This window comes from Alexandromys fortis, unplaced genomic scaffold, assembly GCF_014885135.2.
Source record: "Alexandromys fortis isolate MF-2015 unplaced genomic scaffold, M_Fortis_MF-2015_v1.1 scaffold_18, whole genome shotgun sequence".
NCBI lineage: Eukaryota > Metazoa > Chordata > Mammalia > Rodentia > Cricetidae > Alexandromys > Alexandromys fortis.
In genome coordinates, this window is record NW_026067897.1 from 8,957,209 (window position 1) to 8,983,808 (window position 26,600).

Here is a 26,600-nt window from a genome sequence, read left to right on the forward strand (position 1 = left end):
ACCATTTTACTTGGTAATCAATGTGTTTAGTTGCCTCTGTTGCTTCTGTTTAATTCCCAAAGACACTAACACAGAGCGGGGCCACGGGAAACACCGCGAGGAAAAAACGGGAAGCCTTGACTAGCAACTGCAGCAAGAGAAAAGCTGGAAAATTCATTCCTATGAAGCTGAAGAAAATGTAAAAAATAAATGACTTTGATTTTGTCTACGGTCAATAGAATGGGATGTATAAGTTAAATATGAAATGTATTTTTTTTCCTGTAGCAAAAATGGCAGAATCAAGCTTTAGAATTCTTTTGCAATGATGTGGATGGGAAGGTACTGCTTCAGCAGCAAATGAAGTCTTTCTTTGTCAATCAGTGCCCTGCCTCTCTCCTCCTCCCTTTTCCTTTTCTATCTCCCAGTCCCTTCCCTCTCACCACAACATGTTTTGTTTCCTTAGACTGTTTTTCATTTAAAACATATGAAAAAAATGAAATGTTGTGGTAATGTAGAGCATTCAGATCCCGTGTGTTAGTTTTTGATTCATCTTACATACAAATCATAGTTCCCCCTCCCTCCCCTCCTCTCCCCCACCTTCCCCAGAGCTCTTCACACTCACGTAGTGCTTCTCGGCACAGCCAAGGAATCGGTCCCCAGAGAGATGAAGGAAATTCTTAGGGAGGGGTGGGACAAGTAGGAACTGTTTCATGTGCTGTGGGTTTAGGTCCTTAGGGGCCTTTTCCTTCAAGAACACAAGAGTTGGTTGTTTGATCACAGCCGGATTATCACAGCGGAGAGCAGGGCCCTGCAAATGACTGACACTGAGTCTGTCCCATGCTGGCCTTGCCCAATCATCCAGGGCTAGCTCTGGAGGCAAATCATCTCTCTCTCTCTCTCTCTCTCTCTCTCTCTCCTTTCTGTCTTCCTGCCTCCCTCCCTCCTTTCCTTCCCCTTTCCCCTCTCCCTTCCTTCTTCCCTTTCTCTCTCTCCAGCCCTTCCTCCCCTCCCCCCTCTTCTCTCCCTCCCCCTCTCCCTCCTCCCCACCCTCCTCAGATTCAGGGCCCTGCAAGCATGTTCCCAGTTTTAGGCTTCAAGGCTAATCCCTGTAGGTGCCTTGACTGCTTGCTTTAACCCATTTTCAGATACATTGTTGTGAGACCAACTATATTTGAAACCATCTTGGTCAGACAGACTGTCCGGAAGGCAGTGATAAAAGAGGCACGGAATGAAGTAGCAGAGTAAGCTAAGTAGATGGGCGCGTGAGTGTATTCATGGAGTGTGGATGCAGTGCTGCCTAAGCTCAGCTGATTCAGTAAGAATTCTGCCTTCGCCTTACAGTTCAGCTCAAGAATCTCTTATAAAACATGAAGTCTGTGATGTTTTGATTTCAATTCTGTCTTAAAACTTAACAGCTGATAAACATAAAATACTCAATTCAGATTAGCGAATGGGAGAGGTGGAGGTCTGAGGATCAGAAGGTCAGACCATTGTCAGTTACAAAGGAGCCAGCATGGGCTGCAACAAAAGCTAGCCACATAACTATCAAATTGACAAATTATCTGAATAGACATTTAAAAATAAAGATGACATAAATATATATCACACTATATGTATTTCAATTTATTTCTATTATAACATACATACATATACATACATGGTCACATATATGAAAATATCCCCAAATTTTGGGTTTTTCCTTCAAGTTTTGACCTCAGGCATTTGCTGAGATCCTGCTGTATGGAGAAAAAAATGTAGCTCTTACTCTGAGCCAGGAATATGCTTGGCAGAGCCAGTAATGGCCTGGAGCCAAGGCCCTGGGGGAGCTGTGGCTTTGGATCCTGAGAATCTAATTTTTCCCACCCTAAGGGGCCATGGTTATCAGCCAAAAGGATGCTGTGTACTTCTACTGCAATGCTCTTTAGACACCCTGTGGTCCCCTTGTGCAACGGTGTTTGATTGGGCTTTGCTGACTTAGACCCCGGTATGAGAGCTAGCCACTTCCACTGGCTCATTTTCTCCTGAACACTGAATATAAGATGCTGTACTTCTTCATAAACTTAAACTATCAGCTTGGCTAAGACTTCATGATTCCAGACTTGCCTATCTTCTTCTTCTTCTCATTCCCTAGTCCATCCTTTAAGAACTATTCACTGAAAAGCAACCTTCTGGTCCAGGTCAATCAGTATCATTAGTGATCATGGAAAAACATGTCATAAATAAAGTGAGATACCATTGTGATCAGGCAAGGATGGATATTTTACATACACACATACAGACACACATACTTTACACAAACACATACACATGCACAGTGGTATTATTCATCCATATAGAACAACATTGCAGAGACATGAGAGAAACTAGAGAGCATCATGTTAAGACACAGAAAGGCAAATACTGCATGCTTTCTGTCATATGGAAACTGAGAAAAAAGAAAAAGAAAGAAGACTTGAAAGCAGTGAGGGATGAATACAGAATAGAAGGGATAACGGAAGGGGAGAGAAAGAGGAGAGGGAGAGGCTGGAGGAACTGTGGACAGAGATGACCATTGTATGATATATACATAGTATATATTGAAATCTCCGTCAATCCCATTACTATATATGGTTGATATGCTAATAATGAAAATAACAATAGCTAAACAGTTTCTAGAAGATAGGTGTGGTCACTGATTCTCTTTTATTTCAGGTTGAGGATAAGAACAATGGCTCCTAACATTGCTCCACGTCCTAGGGAAAACTGGAAGGATTTCCTCATTCTAAGTAAAACCATCTTTAGTCTACAGTTGTTCCAGCTCATCATATGTACAGAGTGGAAGCTAAAAAAGAAATGGACAATCAAAATTACCACTACAATGACTTTGAACTTCTGAAGTTCCTGTCTCTACCTCCCTCCCAAAAGCTGGGATTAGTCATGCATCACTTCACAGTGCTGGGGATTGTATCCGAGTCACCTGCCTGCTAGGAAAGGCCCCTGTGAAACGAACTACATCCCCCGTCTTTCAAAGCGTGAAAGTGTCTGGGAGCTGACAAGTAGTACTGGTCAGCTGAGTCACGTGGAGGCTGGCTGAGCCTCACAGAAATTAGTGGAGCCACATGGAAGCTCTGCAAGCTAGTGCAGCTGTAAGTGGAGAGGCAGAATTTAAATGCAGGCAGAATTCAGAACCTTTCATCTTATCTACTATAGTTTGGGTCGTTTGACTTTTTTATTTGGAAAACATTCAGAAGATAAAACTAGGAAATGACATTTTAAGTTAAAGAAACTGATTTGGCGCATAAGATGTTGGATGTGTTCTCTGGTTCCGACGAATCTGCTTAATAAGCACAATTATCTCTTCCTGTCTCCTAGGCACCGTGTACGTCACAAATGGATTATGTCACTTAAGTCTCTGTCAGTTCTACAGAACAGAGACCTTATTGGCCCCCATTGTAGATAAAAAACCTGAGGCTCAGGGCAGGGCAGGGTGTGTGACCACACAATCCCAGCAGTAAAATGAATGCCCGACACAGGACAGCACAGTAGAGTCTGAGCTTTTGAAGCGATGACTCATGGCATTTCAGAGCAAGGACAACTGTGTATGTGACGAGAACAAGAAAAGGCAGCAAAATACACTTTTTAAAGTTAGAAGTAAGTTGATACTTTTAAATTATCATTTGAATATTTGAACTAGTTTTTGTCATTTCCTGCTTCATTGGCGGTTTAATTTTTCCCACAGTGTAACGCTGATTTCTATTTTAACTCAAGACTATCAAAGTGTCTTCTTGTTCCTTTTTTTTAACAACAAATGGGTGTGATTCTTAGCTAAGATCTGCGGGTTGTTGAACAGTTCTAGCCTTGCTGAGTAATGTGGACTTCAGCAGACACTGGTACTCACCTGACCTGGCTGGTTTTATGTCAACTAAACACAAGCTAGAGTCATCAGACAGGAGGGAGCCCCAGTTGAAGAAATGCCTCCATAAAATCTGGCTGTAAGGTAATGTTTAAATTAGCGATTAATGCGGGAGGCCCCAGTCCACGGTGGGGGAGGCCTTCACTGGGCCGATGGCCCTGAGTTCTATAACAAAATAGGTTGAGGAAGGCACACAGAGCAAGCCAGCCAGCAGGATCCCTCAATGGCCTGACTTCCAGGTTCATGGCCTGTGTGAGTTCCTGTCCTCACTACTTTTGATGATGATCTGTTATATGAAACTGTGGGTGGAATAAACCCTCTCCTTCCCAAGAGGCTCTTTGGTCACAGTGCGAAGTTTCATCACAGCAATAGAAGCCCTAAGACAACATCCTCTGGGACTCCTACCGCTGAGCCCAGGCTGCAGCGAGCACTTGGCTCCTTAGCAACAGAAGTGATGGAATATTCTCCTGAGAACAGGCTGGCAGCTACGACAGTTAAGACTCTGTGTTTCTTACGGACTTGCTAGAGTCACCGTCAGTTTTCCCTGACTGGAAGATACAAACTTCTGTGAAGTGTGAGTCCAGGCTGTCAAAGAACTGTGTTAGCTCCTTTTGCTTTTCTCTGACTACAAGGACTGGCAGACACATGAGGGACGGAGAGATTTGTTGTTGACTCCTGCTGGTCATGCACACCACAGAGGACCCCAGGAAGCACTTAGGGAGGCCAGAGTCAGGAGACAGATTACAACTCTAAAAGGCCCATTCGTAGCAAACCACTTTTATTAATTAGGCCCCACCCACCTCCACAGCTTCCAAAAATAGCATCACAAGCTGGGGAATAAACATTTGAAACCCGAAGAGGACATTTCAGATTCAAATCATTAGGAACTGAAAACAGTTTCCCGCAAGAAACTGGAGTCCCATCCCTGAAGTCTCAGGAAATGAAATTCTGTCCACAGCCTAAGGCATCTTAGAAAGGTATTTTAGGATCCTCTGATGAGCACATAAACCATCAACAAAGGCATTGCATTTTGGGAGGCCTTGGACCACAGAATCTCAGAGGGAGATGCTCAGATTCCTGCCTCAGAGACACAATGAAGTAACAAGCAAGTGTGCTTTAGAGAACTCCACTTGTTAAGCAGCAGTAAGGGACTGATAGAAGCAAGGACCGGTATGTGCACAGTCTGAGATTCCTCTGAATTGACAAACAGTAGGTGGGTGCATCATGTGTTCATAATGCCGCTAATCTGCCCAGCAAAGCCAGTCCCTACTGGTTTCCCAGTCCTCCCTTTCGTACACTGTCATGTTTACTCATCTGTGGATCACTGCTGTCTTAGGCAGCAGGTTGGTGATGACTCGCAGAGATGCCCACTCCTAATGCCTGGAGCCCGTGCTACCTTTCTGGGAGGAAGAGGCCTTATAGATGAGACTTTATAGATAAGGCTTTAGGGATGTTAAATAAGCAAGTATATAAACATATTACATGGCACATCACAAACAGCAGAAAGTACGAACAAACTAAATGCATGGTGAATAAAAAAATGAGTAATCATTGAAAAGACTGATAAAGCTAAGCCATCATTGCCGGGCAGGAATGTGAAGACTGCGGAGAAGATAAACTGGGCTCTACTTGGAGAACAATTTTTATACCACCTTGTGTAAAACCATTGTGACTACTACTTTGTGTGCCTTAAGAACATTTCTGGAGAGGTGGAACAGGATTTTATATTTTTATCTTCTTCATCTAATTATTAAAACTTCTTAGATCATTATGTGTACCATTCACCGGTGGTACTGATTCTTCCATGATGGTTCAGAATCAGGACCAGTCGATTTGTGGTAAGGAAGTCAGTGCCCTCATCTGGGGCCTAGGTGACCTGTAGAACCCACTGAGAGGAAAGAGATTACAGTGCCCTTGTTTGGGTGTTTTCTACAGCACAGGTTCAGCCCTGAAATTAAGTCCTTCCTGATCTGTTTTCTTTGTAGCATGCCATTGTGGTCCCAGAACATTATGTCATCTGCATCCAGCCCAGGAGTGTTGATTCCAGGACACAATAATCAAAGACAATCAGTATAACCATAGAGGAAAGAGTTGCTGAGAAGGCCTGATAGTGTGAAAATGTGGGGAAAGACAGTAGGTTTGGCTCCCTCAGCACAGAAATATTTTCCAGGGGAGGGGGAGGGAAATGAGAGGCGGTGGCGGGAAGGAGGCAGAAATCTTAAATAAATAAATAAATAAATAAATAAAAAAGAATTATTTGCCAGGTTAGCTGCCCCTCTGTGCTGACATTCTTTATAGACAGAAACTATATTCTGCTGTCGTCAAACTAAGGTCAAAGTCAGAACGTAGTGGTAAAATTAATAGGATGTGTATAGAGATGAATATAATTGAAGAAATACAATATTGCTGACGTATAAATATAGAAGGGGTTAAGGCAATGCAAAAGCTTGCATACATGCTCCCATTAGCTTCCTGTGCCTAGTGACTGCAGTCAGAGGACAGGAGAGCTGTCACCACAAGGCTTCCTCTTCAGAAGAAAATGATTTCGTGCTGACCCTGTACCCTCCGTCGCTTTCCCATGCATCTTTTCTGTGTGCTGGGTTAAAAATGAGACCATAGACACTGAGGCGAGATGCAGACCTTCCCATGCCAAAACTGTTTCATCAGAAGACATCACAGAGTCCCTGAATTACACGTATATGATGTGACTGTAAACTTGGTTTGTTACACATTTGTTTGTGTTTATTATTTATCTTCTTTTAAGTCTGACTGGTTAATGCATATCATACTACGACTAGGAAAGAAGATCGACAGAACTGCACACTTCTGTTATGTATAGTTGCTCACACTTTTAGGGTTCACAAACGATTCTTCTGTATATTAATCACCTTTGCTTGCTAGGCGTTAGAATGAATAAACTTGGATTGGGTGCTGATGACGAGATGCTCTGGGACATTTGTGGCATGTTACAAGGAACACAGATGAGTGAGTGCTAAATCAGCAGCTCCTTAAGGGCAAGAAATTAATTTAAACTTGTGTTTGTTTCTTCAAAGGCTACCGAGCACAAAGTAAACCTTAAATTTTTATTTTCAGTGAAAATTGAATTTTGGTTCCCTGAGGAGAACAATGCAATAGAGGATGAAGCCTTGGAGGGAAGCTGTGTGGAGAAGAGGAAGTGTGGCAGGAAGCTGTGTGGGGAGGAAGCAGTGTGGGGAGGAAGCAGTGTGGGGAGGAAGCTGTGTGGGAAGGAAGGAGTGGGGAAGAGGAAGTGTGGCAGGAAGCAGTGTGGGGAGGAAGCAGTGTGGGAGGAAGCAGTGTGGGAGGAAGTTGTGTGGGGAGGCAGCAGTGTGAGCAGGAAGCAGTGTGGGGAGGCAGCAGTGTGCAGTGAAGGAGAGAGAACACCCGAGAAGATACATTCACAGTCAGACCCATCCACCAACACTCTGAACTTCACAGACACTAAGAAGCTTTGACCTAGTAAAATTCCATTGTCACTTGAGGGCAAGGGGAAAGCAAGTCCTGAGATGGAAAGCTGAAAATTGGAATCCTATGGTGAAGAAGTTTGAAATTCTTCTTCACCATAGTAAGGGGTAAAGTTTTGATGGGTATTGACAAGTGTATTTTAGTTTGATCTCTATTAGCACTGTACAAACATAACCTCTTCTTTCCATCGTCACGCCAACCAATATTACCTTTAGGTCATGAACAGCTCTTACCCTGGTATTTTAATCATAAAAGGTGCTTTTCTTTTCGGAGTAAATAGCTTTACTTTTAGGTGGGTCTAATGATTATATCAAGGACATTCCCAACCAAGCTACCCATTAGGTTAAAAGGATGCCCTTAACTTCCCAGCAAGTATTATCCCTGCTTTACTGCAATTGCCTTTGTCAAGACCTTCCTAGGTGGAGCCCTGAGATGCTCCCTGTATCCTGATGTTATATCTGCACTGCTAAGCCTGTTTGTTTTAGCCTTTACACAACACATTTCCCTATTGCAGAGAGCTTTAATTCTTTAAGTCTAGAAGATTTTATCTTTGGGAAGGAGAAATGAGTAATAATACTTGAAATACGAATATTAATAAGGGTAGGCTAATTACTATATAAACAACTCCAAATGTCCCTGTCTCAATGGATGAATTTTATTTCCTAGTCAATTTACAGTCTCACTGGGACTGAGAGCTGTAGAATATTTTGGGCCAAGTCGGGATAGGAAAGGCCTCCTATTTCATTAGGCAGAAGCTACGGTCCAGGGATTGCCTTGCTACAGGATGACCCGGACATGTGCCCTAGCGGAGTGTCCAGGAAGGGGTGCAACATCAACCAAGAAACTTCCATTTTTAGACATGATGACATGAGGTCGTTACATCGAAATCTATGATGCTATCAAGCAACTCTGTGACGAAACCCTGAAATGGTTTTGTCCTAGGGAGGGTTTCTATTGCTGGGAAGAGACACCATGACCACAGCAACACTTATAAAGAAAAACATTTAAATGGGCTGGCTTGTACCTTCAGAGGTTCATTCCATTATCGTCATGGTGAGATTCAGCAGCATCCAGGCAGACATGGTGCTGGACAAGTAGCTGGGTATACCACATTTTGGCTGAGGACAAAGGAGACTTTTGTGTTGCCTTAGCCAGGGACTATTATAGGAAACCAGAATAGAATGGGTGCCTTCTGAGTGATGAGCTCAGAATCCATCAAAGCCTCTCCCACTTCTGTGCTTTTCCTAACAGAAGGTGGTTGTCTTCCTTTCCCTTACTGAAGGGCTCAGTGCGGGCTTAGTGAGTTGACCTCCCCCTCCTATAAAATTTCCAGGTGAGAAACGATTCTAAAGAAAATGGAAGCTTCAGTTATTATGATTCTTTTGAGATCTTCCCTATATGGTTTAAAATTTGAAAAACTGAAAGGATAGTTGAACATTTCTCAAGAACTATGACGATGCCAGATGTTTTTTAAAGGAGCCTGCTGGAATTCTCAGAACCACCAGATAATCTCTTACTTACATGCCTTATCATAGACATGATACATTGCTATTCTGAATATTGTTGAAACAGAACAGTCAGCACATTAATTCTGTAGAAATAATATATTTGCTTATATTTTATCATATTTAAGAGACAAATTTATAGCTAATTTTCTGTGCAAACACTTGCTTTGGCTTATTTAATTCTTAATGTGTAGTTGAAATGTTCATTTTGTTCCCTTTAGCAACATTTCCTGTAAATAATCTCTAAATATTGAGTTACCTGGTTCCTTACATTTCTGGGAGTTTACTTGAACATAAATATCATTTCTAGGAAGACGCACAATTGGTCTGTGTGTTACATGTGAAGTTCATGTGCCAAACTTTCAAAAGCTTAATCAACACTCTGCTGTTCTTTATAATCAGCAGCCACAGAAAAGAGAGTGTGCGTTTCTGGGAACTCAGCTGACTCAGGGACTGTGCAAACTGCAAGCACCACGCCTTTGGTGGGAATCGCACTGTCAGCATCAAATCAGCATCCATGGAATCAGGAGCTAGATCCATGCAGCATTCACGGTGCAGCCCTCAACCCAGACTTGTTTTCCTGGCAATGCAAGCTCTCATTCAGTCTCTTCCTTGGTTCCAGATGGAAGTTGAGAGAATGGCCAGGGCGAGGTTTTCACTATTTGCAATGATCACCATGGCATCTAAAAGCTAAGATAAGAAGCATTTCAAGAGGCTGGCAAGACGGCTCAGCACTTAAGAGCACTGGCTGTTCTTTCAGAGGACCCGGAATCAATTCCCAGCACCCACATGGCAATTCACTAATGTCTGTAACTCCAGTTCCAGGGGATCTGACACCCTCACCCCGATGCACGTAAAATAAAGTTAAATTATTTTTTAAAAAGAAGTATTTCAAAGTGGAATAGTGACTACATTCCCATGTTTATTCATTGGCCATCATAAAGTAATCACATTTAAGATCAGTAAGGCTTGTGCTGCTGGAGGGGAGATGACAGTATTATAACATTTGTTGACTCTTTGGGTACGGTCCTCCTTTCACCAGCGTGGCTCTCACCCACCCACTGCACCCAGACCCTGTCATCAGTTTCCTGCTCCTTGCTGTCACTTTGCCTGTCAGTTATGTCCCTGTGACTTTTAAATGAAGAGGTAAATACCACGGTGAAGCTCTGGTCCAGGAGGACACTCTTAACACCTGCCACTGTGTCTTAGAGGAATTCTGGGTCATAGGGTAATGAAAATGACCCTTCCACATCATCAGAGACGCCCGCATTTCTCACTGGGAAACAGGCAGTGCTCTCCTTCAACAACGTTACTTGATAAAACTCTTTTCTAAACAAAGCCTTTTTCCTGGGAGTAGCTTGCAGGTTTTACATTGTATCCTTCTAAAAGGAGAGATGAGAGAGCAAAATCAGAGAGGATGGGAACGGGGATAAGGAGAAGGCTGTTTTCACAATATAGGAAGAAGGGGAAGGTGCTTGGAACCTCAGGACCCAAGGTGTACCCCACAGACACTCAAAAGATCTCCCCACTGTCCCAAGGGAGCTGTATCATCCCGAGCTACTATGAAACAGTGAGTCCACGTGATGCAAGGCGGAAGTTGCAGGAGACACAGAGAGACCATGTCTGTGGTACCCAGAAAGCTCCTTCTCTCAGCCCCTGCACTGCTGTCTCAGCTGCACAAGGGCCATTTGCAGGCTTGCCTATGCAAGGGCTGATGGAGGAGGGGCCATATTTGAGGCAGAATCTCTTAGTGGATGAGCCAAGGTTTTGGGGTGCCTGCATAGTGACTTGGCTTCTCCTTTTTCCCAGTTCCATTTCCTTTCTGTCCCATCTACAGACATTGGTTTTTTTAATAAACATCCAGCACACCGGCCTTTACCCTGGTATTTTTCGTATAACACATCACAGCTGCAACCCCTGAATTTATCAGTGGTGCCGAGTAAATCAGAAGCGGCTCTGCTGGTGTGGATCCTGACGTCATCAACTGCGCCTCCACGACACACTGTGAACTCCTGTTGAAGGGGCTGTGTGCGCAGGAAAGGATGAGAACACAGAATGATCGAATTCTTGCTGTGTTAGCAGATTTTAGAGACCACAAAGCAGGTGAAACAGGTGGAATGTTGCATTGATAGAACTTGAAGCTTCCAGCAGTTTCTTGGGGAGATGCGGAAAATGCCAGCAGGTAGAAACAGCAGAGTCATCGGATCCTAGGAAGAAGCTGATTGCTGAGTAGACAGTGTTGGCTCGAACCCCTGGAGATTTAGTGACTGTTCCTAAAATCATCCGCAGATGCTTCCTGTTTCCATAAAACTGAAGTTCATCTAAGGAGCCACAGACCTTTGCTTAAATGTGCTTGCAATAGGAATTGGATCATTTTTATGCAATGTTCCCAAATACCAGATGTTTCTAGAACCCAATACATGCAGGCAAACATCTACTATGTAATTCTCTTCATTGGGCATTTTCTATTTTTACTGTAATATAACTCTGACTCTTCTATTTGTGTATGGTATTGCTTTAGGCATGACATTTAGTCTCCCAGCGTCTTAATTGTCTCAGCTATAAAACTGATACGATAATAGAGTGAGTGATACATACAACGGGCAGAAGATAAGGTGTGCTTCTGGGCTCTTCCAGTTGTCAGCGTTGTGCTTTGTTATACTCTTCTGTTTAATACAACATCCAATAAAATAACTTCTAACTTAAATGTTGTTCGGAGAAAACCATATTATTACCATTATAACATAATTAACATTAATAATATAAATATAATTTCATTAGAGATGGTCTTTTTTCCTCTGAAGGTTTTGGTTGATATAACCTATAGGGCAACTTGTAAATAAAGTGGGTTTCTAAAGAAGTTAGGATTTTCCAGATGCATAGAAAAAAAAGGGCAACAAAAGGGAAGAGGCAAGATCACTGTAGCTGGACAAATCCAGAGTGCAACACACATCCTTATAAGGGATATTTACCATATCCTAGGGCCTGTATCACATCTAAAACCATGAGGTCATCCTTTAGTCAATACCTAGATTAACTCTAGATGTCACAGCTGGATGACATAGCTTTAAATTCTTTCTAAGCTTATTATTGATCTGCCTCTAAGCACAGCTAGATTAAATTCTAGTTACACAAAGTCATTTCTCTAGGACATTTTTCACTGGCCTCAGTGACACATCCACCCTCCTCCTGTGTTCCCCTGGGACAGGAAGCATCGGAGGTGGTTGAGATTCCTTAAGAACATTCTAGCACAAAGAGCTTGAGTGCCGAGAGCCACTGGAGGGCCAGAGCCTGTGAACCCTACTCCTACCTCTTAAGGCTCTAAGAGCTTTTTGGTGCTTTCTGAAGAATTTTGCCATTCTGTGAATTTTTTTGATTATTTTGCACTGAAATTTTACTCTATAGCCCAGTCTGTCCTAGAACTCACAATCCCCCTGCCTCAGCTTTCTTACTACTTATAATTATAAGCATGCATAACCATACCCATCTATATTTTGTCTATTTTAAAAATCCATAAACTTTGAACTTCACTATTTTACGTTTTAAAATGTGTGTGTGTGTGTGTGATAGAGGAGGCTGCTCATTCATTCCCAGCTGCCCAGACTCGAAATAACCACTCAGAAATTAGATTATTTAAATCACTGCTTGACTAATCACTTAAGCGTATTGCTAGCTAGCTCTTATATCTTTAGTTAACCCATTCCTATCAATCTGTGTATCGCCCCATGGCTATGGTTTACCGGGTTAAGTTCTGTCTCCCCACCCCCGCATGACTTCTCTCTACCTCTGCCTCCTCTCTCTACATATATTTCTCTTTCAGCCTGGGTGTATTCTGTGAATCTAAAAGCAACACATATACAGGACTTCCCACACGATATGTGTGGAGGTGTTTTGCAGTGTGTGCGTGTGCACATCCTCATGCTAAGACATGCGTGGAGGTCAGAGGTCAACATGCAGGAGTTGGTTTTCTTCTGTCATGTGGGTCCTCAGGGTTAGCAGTAAGCGCTTTCAGCTCCCGAGCCCTTTCACCGGCGCAAACCCCATAAACCGCGTACTCAAGCTTGCTCCTGAACCTTTGTCCAAGATGGAATCTACACACCTAATACAGTACAAACTGCATGGAACATTAAAGTGTGTATTTCAGAGAGTCTTCTATTTTAAAACATGGATTTGTTTTATCATGCTACAACTTATAGAACTTTCTATGGCCAATTTCACACCTGTAAAATTTGACAATCATCTAAACTAGTAACAACCGCTTGTACGTGGGTGAATAAAATTATACCTTTGAGGTTTTTTTCCCCTTGAGATTTGCTTCACGTGCCGGACTGATTGAGCTCCTCTTATTTCCACACAGTTTGTCACAAAGTACTCCAAGACCATCTCTGGTTTCTGGCCCTGGACTGCAAGGGGGCTCCAGTAATAGCTCTGCCTCAGACCACGCAGCTAGGGCGGGCCGGAATCAACCAAACGCAGCCCAGGGTTTCTAGCCCCGGCCTGTGAGTCCACACCACCTCACTGCTTGTTACAGGTGGGAGAGCTGGCCTTGAGGGCACAAGAGCGGGAGAGCTGTCCCCGTCCCTCACCGCTGCAGCACTCAGCAGAGTGGCCTCAGCACCTCACCTGGGCAGCACAATAGATCTGGCTCTGATGGGGCAGGTGTAGGAGAGCCGACCCTGACTGCGTGAAAGCGGGAGAACTGGTCCACCCCTTGCTCATCGCTGCAAGGGCTGAACTAGCCAGGGCAGTGCTGGAAAGCTCCCCCTGGTGGTGAGAATGAAGGAGAGCTGGGGGCCAGGGGATGACCAACCCTGCAACTGCCCAGGCCTGGGACCAGGGTTGAGTTGGCTGACCCCAACATTCACCCCATCTGTGATCTGCAGGCGCATTTGTGCTCAGGTGGGTGTTTTCACTAAAAACTGAGAACGAAACAGTGGTGAAAGACTCTTTTTTTTTTTTTTCTGCTGTGCTGTGCAGTGTGGGCGATGGGGAGGCTGCGGTTCCTTGGTAACGAGGTCAACAGATAAGAGGCTGCCTCTCGGTTCGCTGATTTAGATGTAGGCAGTATGCCTTTCGAGATCAGAAAACACAGAGACCTGCAGTTTGAGAAGTGATGAACTTGCCCTTCCCCCAGACAAGGCTGTGGATTTATAGGCTGTCTTGGCCATGCTCAGCACCTCGCTGCAGACTGTGCAGAAAGGCTAAGGTTTCTCCTACTCATCCCGGGCAGACGGAGTGATCTTCCCCATTCCTGCCTTTTTCATGTCCGACTCAGCATTGGGGATGCAAACAGCACTTACTTCTAGTTATCAGTAAACATCCCTCTCTCCTCGCCCTGTCAAATGGGACACTGTAATGTAGAGTCCCAGATTATGTAGATGAGCCCCAAGCTTCTTGACTGAGTTGCTAGGCCTGGTCAGGACAGTATTCCTTTGGTTTGGGCTGAGTGGCTTCTTAGGAAGAGGTGTTAGCTCATCTGTAACCCAGTAGAATGGACCTTCTATGTTCAGAACGTGTTTCTCTGGCTGCTGAGCAGTCAGAACCAGAGAGGACATGCTAGTTGTGGCAAACCTGCTTAGATTTCTGTGTGGGGATAGTGGGCCTTCCTTTCTTTGTTGTAGAGCTAGGAAATGCAGAAGAGAAAGAGTGACTCTCAACCTCACGAGGACCTGGCTTCTCACGAGAGAAGAGACTGCTAAGTGGTGTTCTTAGGAGGTCTGAGGGATTCAAGGCCACAAACTCCCCCCACGACACTGACTGAATACTTCCTTAGGGCTCTCTCCTTGTTACTGGAAAGATACGATTTATTTGGTTGTGTCTTTTTGATCATTCAAAAACTGATGATCAGGCAGAAGGGAGTGACCAAGCCATTCAGTTTGCTACGTGGACTGTAAATTCCCCAAAGTCAGAGGTGATTGGAGAGTTTGTAGTAGGAAGATGTGTTTGGAAGCCTCAGGAAACACCTTCATCAACATCATGGTTGAGTGAATGTGTTCACTAGAGCCTAGCAGGACCTATTAGGGACCAGGAGCAAGCCAGGGCAATAAATTCCTCCCTAACACTAAATGCCAGTACTGCAGCCCTGGACAGTGTAATTGAGTAAATGGCATCAAAGGGCTTGGGAATTCATTCTCTTTGTTTGAGCCCAGGCGCTCCCTGACTCCTAGAAGTAGTTCCACTGCCGTGTGGAGGGGTTTGTCTGCTTCCATATTAAGGGGATATAGTATTTGGATGACAAATACTCAACGTTCCCAAGGTGTGGGTTCTCAAGGTTAAGTTCAGGAAAGTCCATTCTCAAAGATAGAATAGCATGTTGCTTGACAATAAGGACTCATCTTTAAGTGTGGGGTGAGCTTGCCTTTTGTGCCCAGCGCCGAGAGAATGTCTCCAAACCTAGGTACACAGGGTCCATCACTCAACGTCCTCCTGATCCAGTCAAGGCACTGTCAACACACAAGGGGGATGCTGCTGCCAGAGTCACATGACATACAGTTTCACAGCAGCCTTTCCGTTATAAGCCCATGGACCACATCCTAAGAGATGTGGCATACAGAGAAGAAATAAACCAGCGATACAGCCCTCGGTTGTGAAGCACCATGCGTGGTACATATTGTATGCTCTCTCCTTACACACAAGTGACAGCGTGTTAAGTCTTCTAGCCCCCCCCCCCCATTCCCCCACCCATGCTACCCCTGTCACCAAACACGTGAGGAAGACATTGTGTTACGACTCAGGGCTTAGGATGTGTACAAAGTTAAGAATATGGCGAATTTCTACTGGGTTCTAGTCTTGTAGGACTATTGTAATATGTGCAGACCACCACCGGTTGAAATAGGTTGTGTGATGGAAAACTGGAAGTGGAAGGGACGCACTTCAATGTTCATTGTTGCCATGGGTAGCAGCAGCACCATCTGGCCGAGGTCTTGTGCATGCTGTAGTTATATGACAAATACAGCAACTACTCTGAGATTCAAATTTACTAAAAATTAACAGAGTTTTACACAGAATATTTCCTTTAACTCTGACAAGTGTTTAGGCATTTGATGCCATTCTCTTTATTTTATACAAAAGAAACGAAGTTGCTTGCTTGTGGCCGCTCAGTTCTAAATGCAGTGGCATGCTCCTTCAAGCATGAACAACCTGCCGCACCTGAGAGACGGGGTCTAAGAGCTTTATGACCCTGTGCTGTTCGTGTAAGAATTACTTGACCAAATGAAACTTGGATTGGGGAATTCGAATTGAGAAATGTCGCCAGGTCACTTTGAAATGTGCCGTCAGTGTAAAAGACGTCAGATGTCAAAGACTTGGTGTGACAGGAAAGAACATGTACTATCACAATGATGTCATTTATTATCTAGGTGAAATAATACTTTGGACTTATTAATATGAATAAAACATATTACTAAAATTAATTTTACTTTTTTTGGACATTTTCAGTTGAAGCTACCAGGAAAATAAAAATAAACGCATACCTCATATTGTATGTTTATAAAAATAAACATATACCTCATATTGTATTTTCACAGACAGAGCTAGACTGATCTGTGTCGCATTTTAGAACATCTTCAACTTTTGCAAATAAACCTACCTGAGAAATTCATTTTTCCACCCCCTTTGAAAGCCTGTAGCTACAAATACAGTGACAGTCAACTTTTATAAATTCTCTGTTTGAAAAACAAAGATAGAGCGTGCTGTTGCCTAATGCTTGTTATTATTTCTCTTCATGTTTCCTTCAGTAGACTGTTCTTAGGGGTGCAGGGAAGAGTTGTTCAAGAGTTTTTATAATTCATCCATTGGTTTAAAAAATACACACAGAACTGAGGATGTAACAATGGCAGAGAGGCTACCCAGCTTGTGTGAGGTCCATATTCAATATCCATAGCATTCTCACACAGACACACACACACACACACCACACACACACACACACACACACACACACACACACACACACACACCCCAACAGCCAAATAAACACAAATGCATGCACAGATAGCAGAAGCTCTTTTTAACAGGTTGCTAAAGAGGCAGTGGCCGCAGTTTATCAAATACTCAGGACTGCGTTGCTCACCTCTGGAGAATATGGCATTCAGAATTTTATAATTGTCCTAACACATTCTTATAAGTGTTCCACACTTGCATCGCCCCGCAAACACCACAGGTGTAATTGGAACCACCGGAGTCATTGGACCAGAGTTCCTATATTAGCTCACCTGCAGGTCATCTGTCCCACAATCATCTATGAACTTTGCAGGTGGAATCATTGGAAATGGAGTTCCCACGTTAGATCACATGCTGCTCCCTGAAGGTCCTCAAGGAAGTTCCCCCATGACCCCCTTTACAGCAGCCGGTTGAGTACTGCATCCCCAGACTGCATCTGCACCAGTTTTTGGTCAGTAGGAACAGTAGATGGCACTTAGCTCAGGCTTCCTGATATAGCACTGGGTGTCTCCCTCTCTTATACACCACCCTTCCATTACTGGGGTTCCACTGCTCAGAAAAGTGTTCATAACCAAGTTGCAGTTTGAGGGGATCATTTGTTTCTACCTTAATTCTTCTGAAAGGAGAAAGCAGAGATATAGTATTTTTCTGTATAACACACATAACCATCCCTTTGCACCCCATGTATGCCAAGGAGAACAGATTTCTGTTTTCTTTGTCAACAATGCAGAGCAAAGACAGCCGCTGAGCAGCCTTTATGCCCTTGAATTTGACACAATGCCTCCAAATATCACCTAAGATAATAAGCTTTTTATACATGGAGTTTTTAAATATTTTATGTCCTCAAACTGGCAATCTTCCTGACTTGGTAGCATATGCGTTTTGTTCCTTTATTTTATTTTATTTAGTTAAACATCAAAGAAAAATATTTCACTGGAGTTCCCTAATGCCCACACTTCATGGAAGAATTTGAAACATTATTATCAGGAGAACGTGATTATCAAAGAAACATGTTTGTTATATTGCAATGAGTAATACATATGGCATGTGTACAAGGGGGCATCTACTTAGACGGGAGGGTTTAAAGGATGCCATGACTTATGAAAACCAGGAGCACCCTGGGGCTGAAGTTGCCCATGTGAATAAGTGCGGGTCTTCTTACCTTGTGGATACAGTGCCAAGCCACGGCAGCCACACTCCTTCCTCTGGTGAGCCTTCCCATGGACGACTCTCTTAGGAGACTCACCTCCCTCGGAAGCACCATAAGAATGTCCCTAAGTGTCCACTCAGCTGAGGGATGGCAGGACGTCCTCTCAACCAACGCAGGCAGCTGCAGCTTCTATATGTTCTTTCTAGTCTCTTCTCATCTGGCGCTGAGAAAATCTGGGATGAAGATAGAATTACAGAAATTAATCGTGTGCTGCTATCATTATACTATGAAGGATCATTGCAATTTTTTTTTTTTTTTTTTTTTTTTGGTTTTTCAAGACAGGGTTTCTCTGTGGTTTTGGAGCCTGTCCTGGAACTCGCTCTTGTAGACGAGACTCTTGAACTCACAGGGATCTGCCTGCCTCTGCCTTACAAGTGCTGGAATTAAGGGCGTGCGCCACCACCGCCCGGCTGGATCATTGTAATTTTTTTGTAGAAAATACATAAAAATTCAAAAATGTATTGCAGCAAATAAGTTTGAACCATAAATTGCCTGCCCTTAGCTCACAGCATCTATATACACATGTACGAGGGTGAGTGTGTGTTAAAATGATTCCATGCGGATGCACTCGTCACTACACTTGACTAATTTCTTCTAAATACCAAAGTTAATTAATAGATATCTTTTAACTTTAAAAGGCAAAATAAAAATTGTTTTCTGACTACAATTCCAAATTTATGTATCTTAGCAACTTTATTTGAAATCCAAGCTATCATTTCCCATCGAAATGACAGCCATTTGGCCCTGGAAGATGTTTAGATGGTGGGCGAATTAACAATGAAAAGATGTTTTCAAGGACGTGTGGTTAGGAGCCTAGACCCATATTGCTGTGGCCAGAATTGCTTTTGCTGGCTTACATACATGTAACCTCTCTATGCCTCAGCCTTCTCATTTTATTTTATTTTTTATATTTATTTATTTATTTATTTATTATGTATACAATATTCTGTCTGTGTGTATGTCTGTAGGCCAGAAGAGGGCACCAGACCTCATTACAGATGGTTGTGAGCCACCATGTGGTTGCCGGGAATTGAACTCAGGACCTTTGGAAGAGCAGGCAATAATGCTCTTAACCACTGAGCCATCTCTCCAGTCCCCAGCCTTCTCATTTTAAAATGATAATAATAACAGTGTTTACCCCATAGGTATGGTAGATATTTACATAGCTTTTATGTACGTGTGAAGCTAGCAGTAGATACTTAGCAATGTTCTAAGATTTGGTGACAGCCCATCTATTAAAATCAGATAGCAATGAGACCAGGGCATCAAGGTCTTCTTTTGTTCTATCAGAAAGTTCTAACCAAAGAGCACATGGCTAGTATTTGCAGGCATACAAAGTCCACATTGGAGACAAATATTTGTGAGTGAACAAGCAAGCCATGGGTCAGAATCAGCCTACAGTGGTTCTCACTGTTTAGACATGGATTAGAGAGATTCTTCAAGCAGGGCTGACTTACGGTATTTAGAAAAGTATCATTTTTTTTTTCTGGGAACTCTTTTTTATTTTTATTGGTGAGACACAATGGAAGCAATTTTTTTCATGATCTGACTATAAAAAATAGAAGACAAACATGCTTGTGGATTAATTTAGACAACAAATAAGAACCTGGAAGTAATTAAAGTAAAATTATGAAAGGTAGCCCAGTAAACAATTCAAGAATGAGTCTCTAAATCCCACTTTAATTTTTCCCGTTGTGTAGAATATCCCACCGCAATAAAAGAGGAAATTTTCTCGTCTCTGCTTTTGTGTGTAAATTATTTGTTCTTCTCTGTACTTGGGATATTATCAGTAAAATCACTGGCCGGTTAAAATGGTATTTCCCAGTAAAGAAAAGTGTGTCTTATATACAACCGAGCTTAATACTTAAGGAATCATGAAGTAACAATTAAGACAAGAGTAATTTATCATACTTGCTTAACAAAGCTGGCTGCCTTCTTAGGAAAGAAATTCTCTATTAAATAAAAGCCCATTGCCTGAGTGAGATAGACATAAAGAAAAATCTTATTCATTCCTCCTCAAACATCTAATTCTGCATTTTTTTTTTATCATTTCTCATGCTTACTGCAACCTTCCAGGCCTTTAGCTTGGCATTATATGATCACTCGATCATGAGGACTCCAGAGATAAGAAGTAACAGTTCCTCTGGCTTAAGTGAGTAGAAATATGAAGCAGAACTCCCACACTTTTAATAGCTTGTATAGCAACCCAACAAAATTATTCTGCTGCTCAATCAGAAAGAACTTTATCGGCTTCTCCAGGAAGCCACATACAAGGGTTTGATCATCCTGTGTCTTGGGCAGCTTAGGTTTCTGTAAATATTCAGGATAACAGCAAGAACTAGTAGAAAAAGATGGTCTTAGGGTGAAAGCTAAAAAAGTAACTGCCCTAAATCATATACACCTGGTCCAAGATACATATCTTTGGCTAGCATGAAGAAGCTTGCAGCCTTCTAAGAATAAGAAAAACACACACACACAAAGCAAGGTTTCTAAACAGGAAGAATTACTTGAAAATAAACTACCATTAGGTGCTCCAACTAGCTTTATGCATGGTAATTTTGAACATTCAATTTGCAAGTATATAGAAAATGAGGAGATCTAATCACCAATGACATGATTTGTTCAATAGAGGAAATTTGCTCTTTCAAAACTGGTATTTTGTGTGCAAAACTAGAACATCTAGTCAACAAAACAAAAAAAAATAAGTGGGCAGCTTGTTCCAACTGAAACATAAAAAAATCACCTAATAAGGGAAAGAACAAAGAAATTATAAAATGACTAAAATTACAAAACTAGTATGAGCTTTTAAAACTTTCTGCGAATTTAAAGCAGATGTTAAAAATAAATTAAATTTGGCGCACGCCTTTAATCCCAGCACTCGGGAGGCAGAGGCAGGCGGATCTCTGTGAGTTCAAAACCAGCCTGGTCTACAAGAGCTAGTTCCAGGACAGGCTCCAAAACCACAGAGAAACCCTGTCTCGAAAAAAAAAATAAAAAAAAAAAATGTTCAGAGTTCTAAAGACCAATTTTGAAACTAAGCCCCTAGACTCATTTCTTTCTTTGACCTTACCTCCTCCTTCCTTATCTACTAACAGAGCATCATTCTATACCAAAGAACATACTATAACCCAAGAATCAAAATCCCTCAAGTACAGGGGAAGCCCACAGGCTGCACAGGATGACCTGTGTCTATCCCTGCATCCTGCATCGCTGTAGCACTTCCGGCAGCTGAGCCATTGCTGGTGATTTCCCCCGCCTGTCCCTTAACTGCTCTATCCTGAAATCATGATTTGACTGCTACCTTGGATCCTTTTGCTTCTGTTTTTTTTTTTTTCTGGCCGGAGACCCACTTAGATTTTGTTCACCACCATTTGCACCAAAACATAAATCCTCTAGGCTCATCCATACTCTGCTCCTGGGTCTAATGGACCAGTTCATGGCTCTTCTGGATGACTTCACAGGAGTTGATTCCGCACACGTCCTAAGCATGCCTCCCACCTCTAACAGAACAAGGGAGAACTGTTACCCAAAGCGGCCCTTTGTGAATGGCTGCCTTCTTATCTTAACTTGGTGTTGCAGGTATTCCCTGCTTCCTCGATTCTCTGCCTCTCTCCTCTGCCTTCTTTGAATCGATTTGCTTAGAAAAGGGGAACTCTACCAGCTTCCCGCCTTATAATATTCCTAAGAAGAGCCTAACTTTCATAACTTTTAAAGTCAAAATAGGAAAATTTAAATTCCACATGTTCTCATTTTATGAGATGTTAAAAAGCAAAGCAGCTACCCACGCGTTAGCGGTGAGCAAACCTTGAGTAAACGGCTGTGTGCGAAGGTTTTTGTTGCCTACTCTAAGACAGGCCATCATTGCCAGATCTACGAGGGGCCAGTAGATGCCCGGTTCAAAAGCAAACCTCTTTTCTTTCTTTCCTTTTTCTTTTAGATATAAAAACAAGCATAGGAAATTTAATTTCACCTCACTATAAATCAAAAGAGAAGAAAGCAGAACAAAAAACAACTTTTGCCTAAAGTAACATTGAATAAATTTTTAAAAAGCATTTTCATCAGGAAAGGCGTTTACCTCTCAGCTACTTGGCTGTTAAGACGAGAAAAAAAGACCAACTATTGCTTTAAGGGTACATGCCAACACCTTTTAATCTTTTATGCTGCTGAGCCTTCTCAGACCCTAAAAAGACAGGTATATATACTTTCAATTCTTTTTTTTTAAAAAACTGGGTGCACCTAGGTTTCATGTAATTCTGTCTATGGAAATTGTATTCATGTGTTTGTGTTAAAAAGTTTCAGCACGCAGTGGCCATGTCCCTTTTTTATTGTTATTGATTTATAGTGTGCTAAAACTACTATTTTATTTTTGATAAAATCCAATTAAATCGTGCTTATGCAGATTTATGAATATAAGCATTTGGATAATGTATTAGGAAGCTGATATATATATATATATATATGTGTGTGTGTGTGTGTGTGTGTGTGTGTTGCCTTAAAAACAGATGCTCTGAACATCGAAAAACATTATGTTTTCATCTCTCAGGTATTTCAGAAAGCCTCACAACGCTGTAATACTTTACATGAGACAACATTCGTCAGAGCCACACTGTCTGTATGTGCTTAGGTTTTTGCATCATTTATTAAGTACCAAATTATCCACTATGTCAGTGTTTGTGTAAATTAAAGTTGGTAAATTAGCCCAGTAAAATTTTAAAAGGAAAAAGTTCTAGCTCCAAAAGCCTCGACAACTTCAGGTTGGTTGCATTTCCAGAACGCTAACTAAAGGGGCAAAATAATGGTAAAGGACAAAAATTGTTTATTTAATCAATGTGAAAGGTGGCTAGTGGTCCTGGGTCTTTCTCTGAAATAGTTAATGTGAATTTTTAAGTTTAATTTTCTTAAGAATCATTCTTAAAGAACAAGATATACATAATTATACAGTTGGTGTCAAGGTGTTATCTCCTTGACTCCTGTCTCAGTTCTGCACCTACAACCTGGTCCCTATTACTTACTGGTGTTAATTTTAAGAGGCCATTACTCCTTCTCCAGGATAATTTTTTCTTTAGATAATTGTTCTTCTGTAGGGTGCTGACCTCCAGTTCAAGGATTAAGAGGAAGACTTATGTCTGGGCATTTAGAAATGTTTTGTTTGTATATGTATACGTATATCAATGTAAACATATAAGCCTTTATAATATTTTCATCAGTACGGCCTATTTTAAATAAGCTAACGGTCAGTTTTTCAAGGCCCATATCTTCACCAGGCCTATGGAGGATACATTTCTAAACATTCTTTCAATTGCCATTGTGAAAAGCTGCTTCGAGACTTAAAAACGCATCCTAAAATTTGCAGATAACCATAATAAGCTACATCATAATAATATATTAGAAACTATTATCTATCTCTATGTTTTAAATTTTAAACAAAGAACAAATAGTTCAGATAACACATTGAAGTGAGTAAATGAATAAATGTCATAAAAGTATATTGTATAAAGATTGTAAAAAAATGAAATTTAATAAGTACAGTTATAACTAAGTTGATTATAATATAAAGGCTATTAAATTTTTAAGGTCAAAGTTCAGTACCCTGAGATAAAATTCATGTTTGATTCTTTTGACAGTGGTAAGATTTTTCTTAAGTTTAGAAATGTTTACAAAAACATCTTTCAAAAAAGAACTTTTAAATAGGACAATTAAATTCAAAATCATGTACAAGAGTGTCCCTTGAAGATAAAGAAAATCAGATGATTTCATGAGCTCAGGGGTAGAAAGACCTCCGCATCAGACTGTTCAGACTGGAAGAAGAGCCGTCGTCTGGGTTGCTCTAACCCACGGCTGCACTACACACCTCAAGAAGCTGAGCCGTTTGGTTCACATTTCATGCCAAGCAGATGCCCCCTGCACTGGAAAACACATCCGTGTAGACTACGGAAGTGTGGACCATGTTCGTCTTCTGTTCCATGGAAACCTGTGTTTCCAAAAAACTAACTCTCCCACTCTGCTTCTAAAACATTTTTATAATCAGATACCTTTACCTTGTTTGTGATTTTTTTTTAAATATTCCACTTGGTACAGCCCTAAGTGATAAAATGATGCCAATCCTGCTTTAATGAAGCCTGGATTCCCGAGCTACAAAGTCCAGCACACCCTGTAAAGAAGTTAGATGGAAACACCCTGCCCCGTGTTAGCTGTGGTGTTCACAAGGGTGCTTAGCATGCCAAGGGAGCTCCCTTTAAAACATAGTTCATCGGGAGTTTTGTGCAATGTGTTTTGATCATTTCTACTCCCCCCGTTCCCCCATACTTTCTCTAATTTGCATCTCCTTCCCTACCCACCAAAGTCTGTGTCATATTGGAAAAAATCCCTTCAAGATCCAATAACGATTCTTTGATGTTTGGTCTTCTACTGGAGGGTAGTCACCGACTCATCACGGGCTACCCTCATAGAGCAAACTGTCTCTCCTTTTCCCACAGGTAACAGCTGCCATTATCTCCACAGTTTGAGATGGACTTGTATGTGCAGACCCCTCTCCTTGCTGGGATTTGTCTGGTTTGGCCTTGTACAGGTTTTGGATGTGAGGACTGAACCACTGAGTTCTGCTATGTCCAGAGGTCACTGTCATCATGGACTGCCTCTGGTTCGTTCACTCTCTCGACTTTTCTACTTTCTTTTCCAAAATAATCCATGAGTCTTGGAAAGGGAGGGTGTGTGTGTGTGTGTGTGTGTGTGTGTGTGTGTGTGTGTGTCTTCATGTATGTATAATTCCTTTAGGGCTGAAAATTCTGGCATCTCTAATTCTCTGCACCTTGACCAAGTGTAATCACTGTGTTATACACAGTCTTCTGCAGAAGCTTCTCAGATGGGGAGAGGAGAGATACATTGATCTGTGGGGGTAGGAATAAAACATTAGGAGTTAGTTTACACTGTGGACATTGAGTTGTATAATGTTGTATAATAGGAGTGGGTTCTCCCCTAGAGCCTATGGCCTATTTAGCTGTAGGTTCTTAGTTCAATAATGGTGTCAGATATGGGTTTCATCCTATGGCGTGGGACTTGGATCCAATCATAAAGCAGTTAGTCACTCCCGTGATGTCGATGCCACCCTTACACCAATGGTAATGTCTTTCCAGGCCAGTCATCACTATAGCTTGAAGGGGCCATCGCTGTCTATGGTTGATAAGCCCCTCAATTCTTTTAGAATATATTTCTCATGTAAGGTCCTGAGTTTTGTTGTATGTATTTTTCACTATTTACTGAGAAGATGGAGTGGTGTTTTTTTTTTTAATTATTTGTTTTGTTGTTTTTCTTTTATTCTGATGAGAGAACATACTATAACAAATGACACAATCTTAGATTCCGGGGTATATTTTAATTGGTCATGGTATGTTATTATTTTAAGATACAACATCAGTTTGTTAATATTCTGTTCAGGATTTTTGTAGTCATTGGGGGTTGAATGGTTTACCGTTTTCCTTTATTAAGCTTTCAGGATAATACTGGTTTCATGGAATGAGATTGAGAATCTTCCCTAGTTCCAATTTTTGGAAAGAGCTTGTGAAGAACCCTCGTTAATTCTTCTTTAAACATTTGGTAGAATTAGCCAGTAAAGTTATCTGATCCATGAATTTTTATGTGTGTGAGAGAGATTTTAAAAATATATTAACCTAATCTCTTCTTATAAGTCTATGGATACACACTCGTTGATGGACAGATTGAGTCAATATTTATACTCTATATTTCTAGAAATTTGTTAGCTTTATATATATATATATATTCTGCCTGTAAGTTGACAACAGCTCCTGATATTTTTGTAAGAATCTATTTTGACTTCTATCATGGTTTTTGACTTCTCTAAGGTTATGTCCCCTTTCTCATTTCTTACCTTTGAGACTTCTCATTTTTCCTTGGTCAGCTGATCTAAAATTCTGTCAGTCCTGTCAGAGCTTTGGACAGAGATTCTCAAGGCTCCTAGAGCCAGCGATACTCAGGCTCACTGCCGAATGTTGGGGGTACCCTTCCGCCCCAACCAGCTTCGACTTCGCCTTCACCAGCTGTGCACTTAGGAGCAGTGCTGTTCTTTCCTGCTCATCCACAGCCTTCTCGGAGTCCACTGTTACAGATTTTCAAATTCTCCCACACCAAAAGTTGTCTTATTAATTGATTCCGTCAGGCTTTTATTTGCTCTGACTTTTGTCATTTGCCTTGGGCAGTTACAATATCCAACTGCCTTATACTGTTTTAAGCAAGTGTCTGTGAAAAAAAAAGGTGGTTTGTCCTTAGTCATGCTAAATACCTGCCCTTTCTGGTGGAAAATTCCAAGGAACCATGGTGAAGATGAGACAGTTCGCTGGGATTAGGGCTCAGGAACTCCAATAGCCCCTTCGCTCTCCCACCTCCATCTCCAGGGTGTTGTGAGCCTGTTGACTTTCCTCAGGATTTCTGGCTGTTGTTAGTTGTAAGATTGCTTCAGGGCTCAGGAAATGTTGGAGCCACAGAGGAACTGTTCTGGCTAAGATTTACTTGAATAAATGCTCTCCAGGTTGCTATAAAGTTGGTTGATTTCCAGAGTTAAGAAAAAAAAAAAGTA

At 41.8% G+C, this 26,600-nt stretch overlaps 1 long non-coding RNA gene across 1 annotated transcript in view; it reads right to left on the bottom strand.

The window, feature by feature from the left end:
- Positions 1 to 26,019, bottom strand: part of LOC126515110 (uncharacterized) — a 107,707-nt gene extending 81,688 nt beyond the window's left edge. The window contains exons 1-2 of the long non-coding RNA XR_007595755.1: positions 25,896 to 26,019; positions 17,963 to 18,183 (exon numbers count right to left, since the gene is read on the bottom strand). This is a non-coding gene — a long non-coding RNA (uncharacterized lncRNA). The remainder of the gene's footprint in view (positions 1 to 17,962; positions 18,184 to 25,895) is intronic.
- Positions 26,020 to 26,600: the final 581 nt, after the last annotated feature.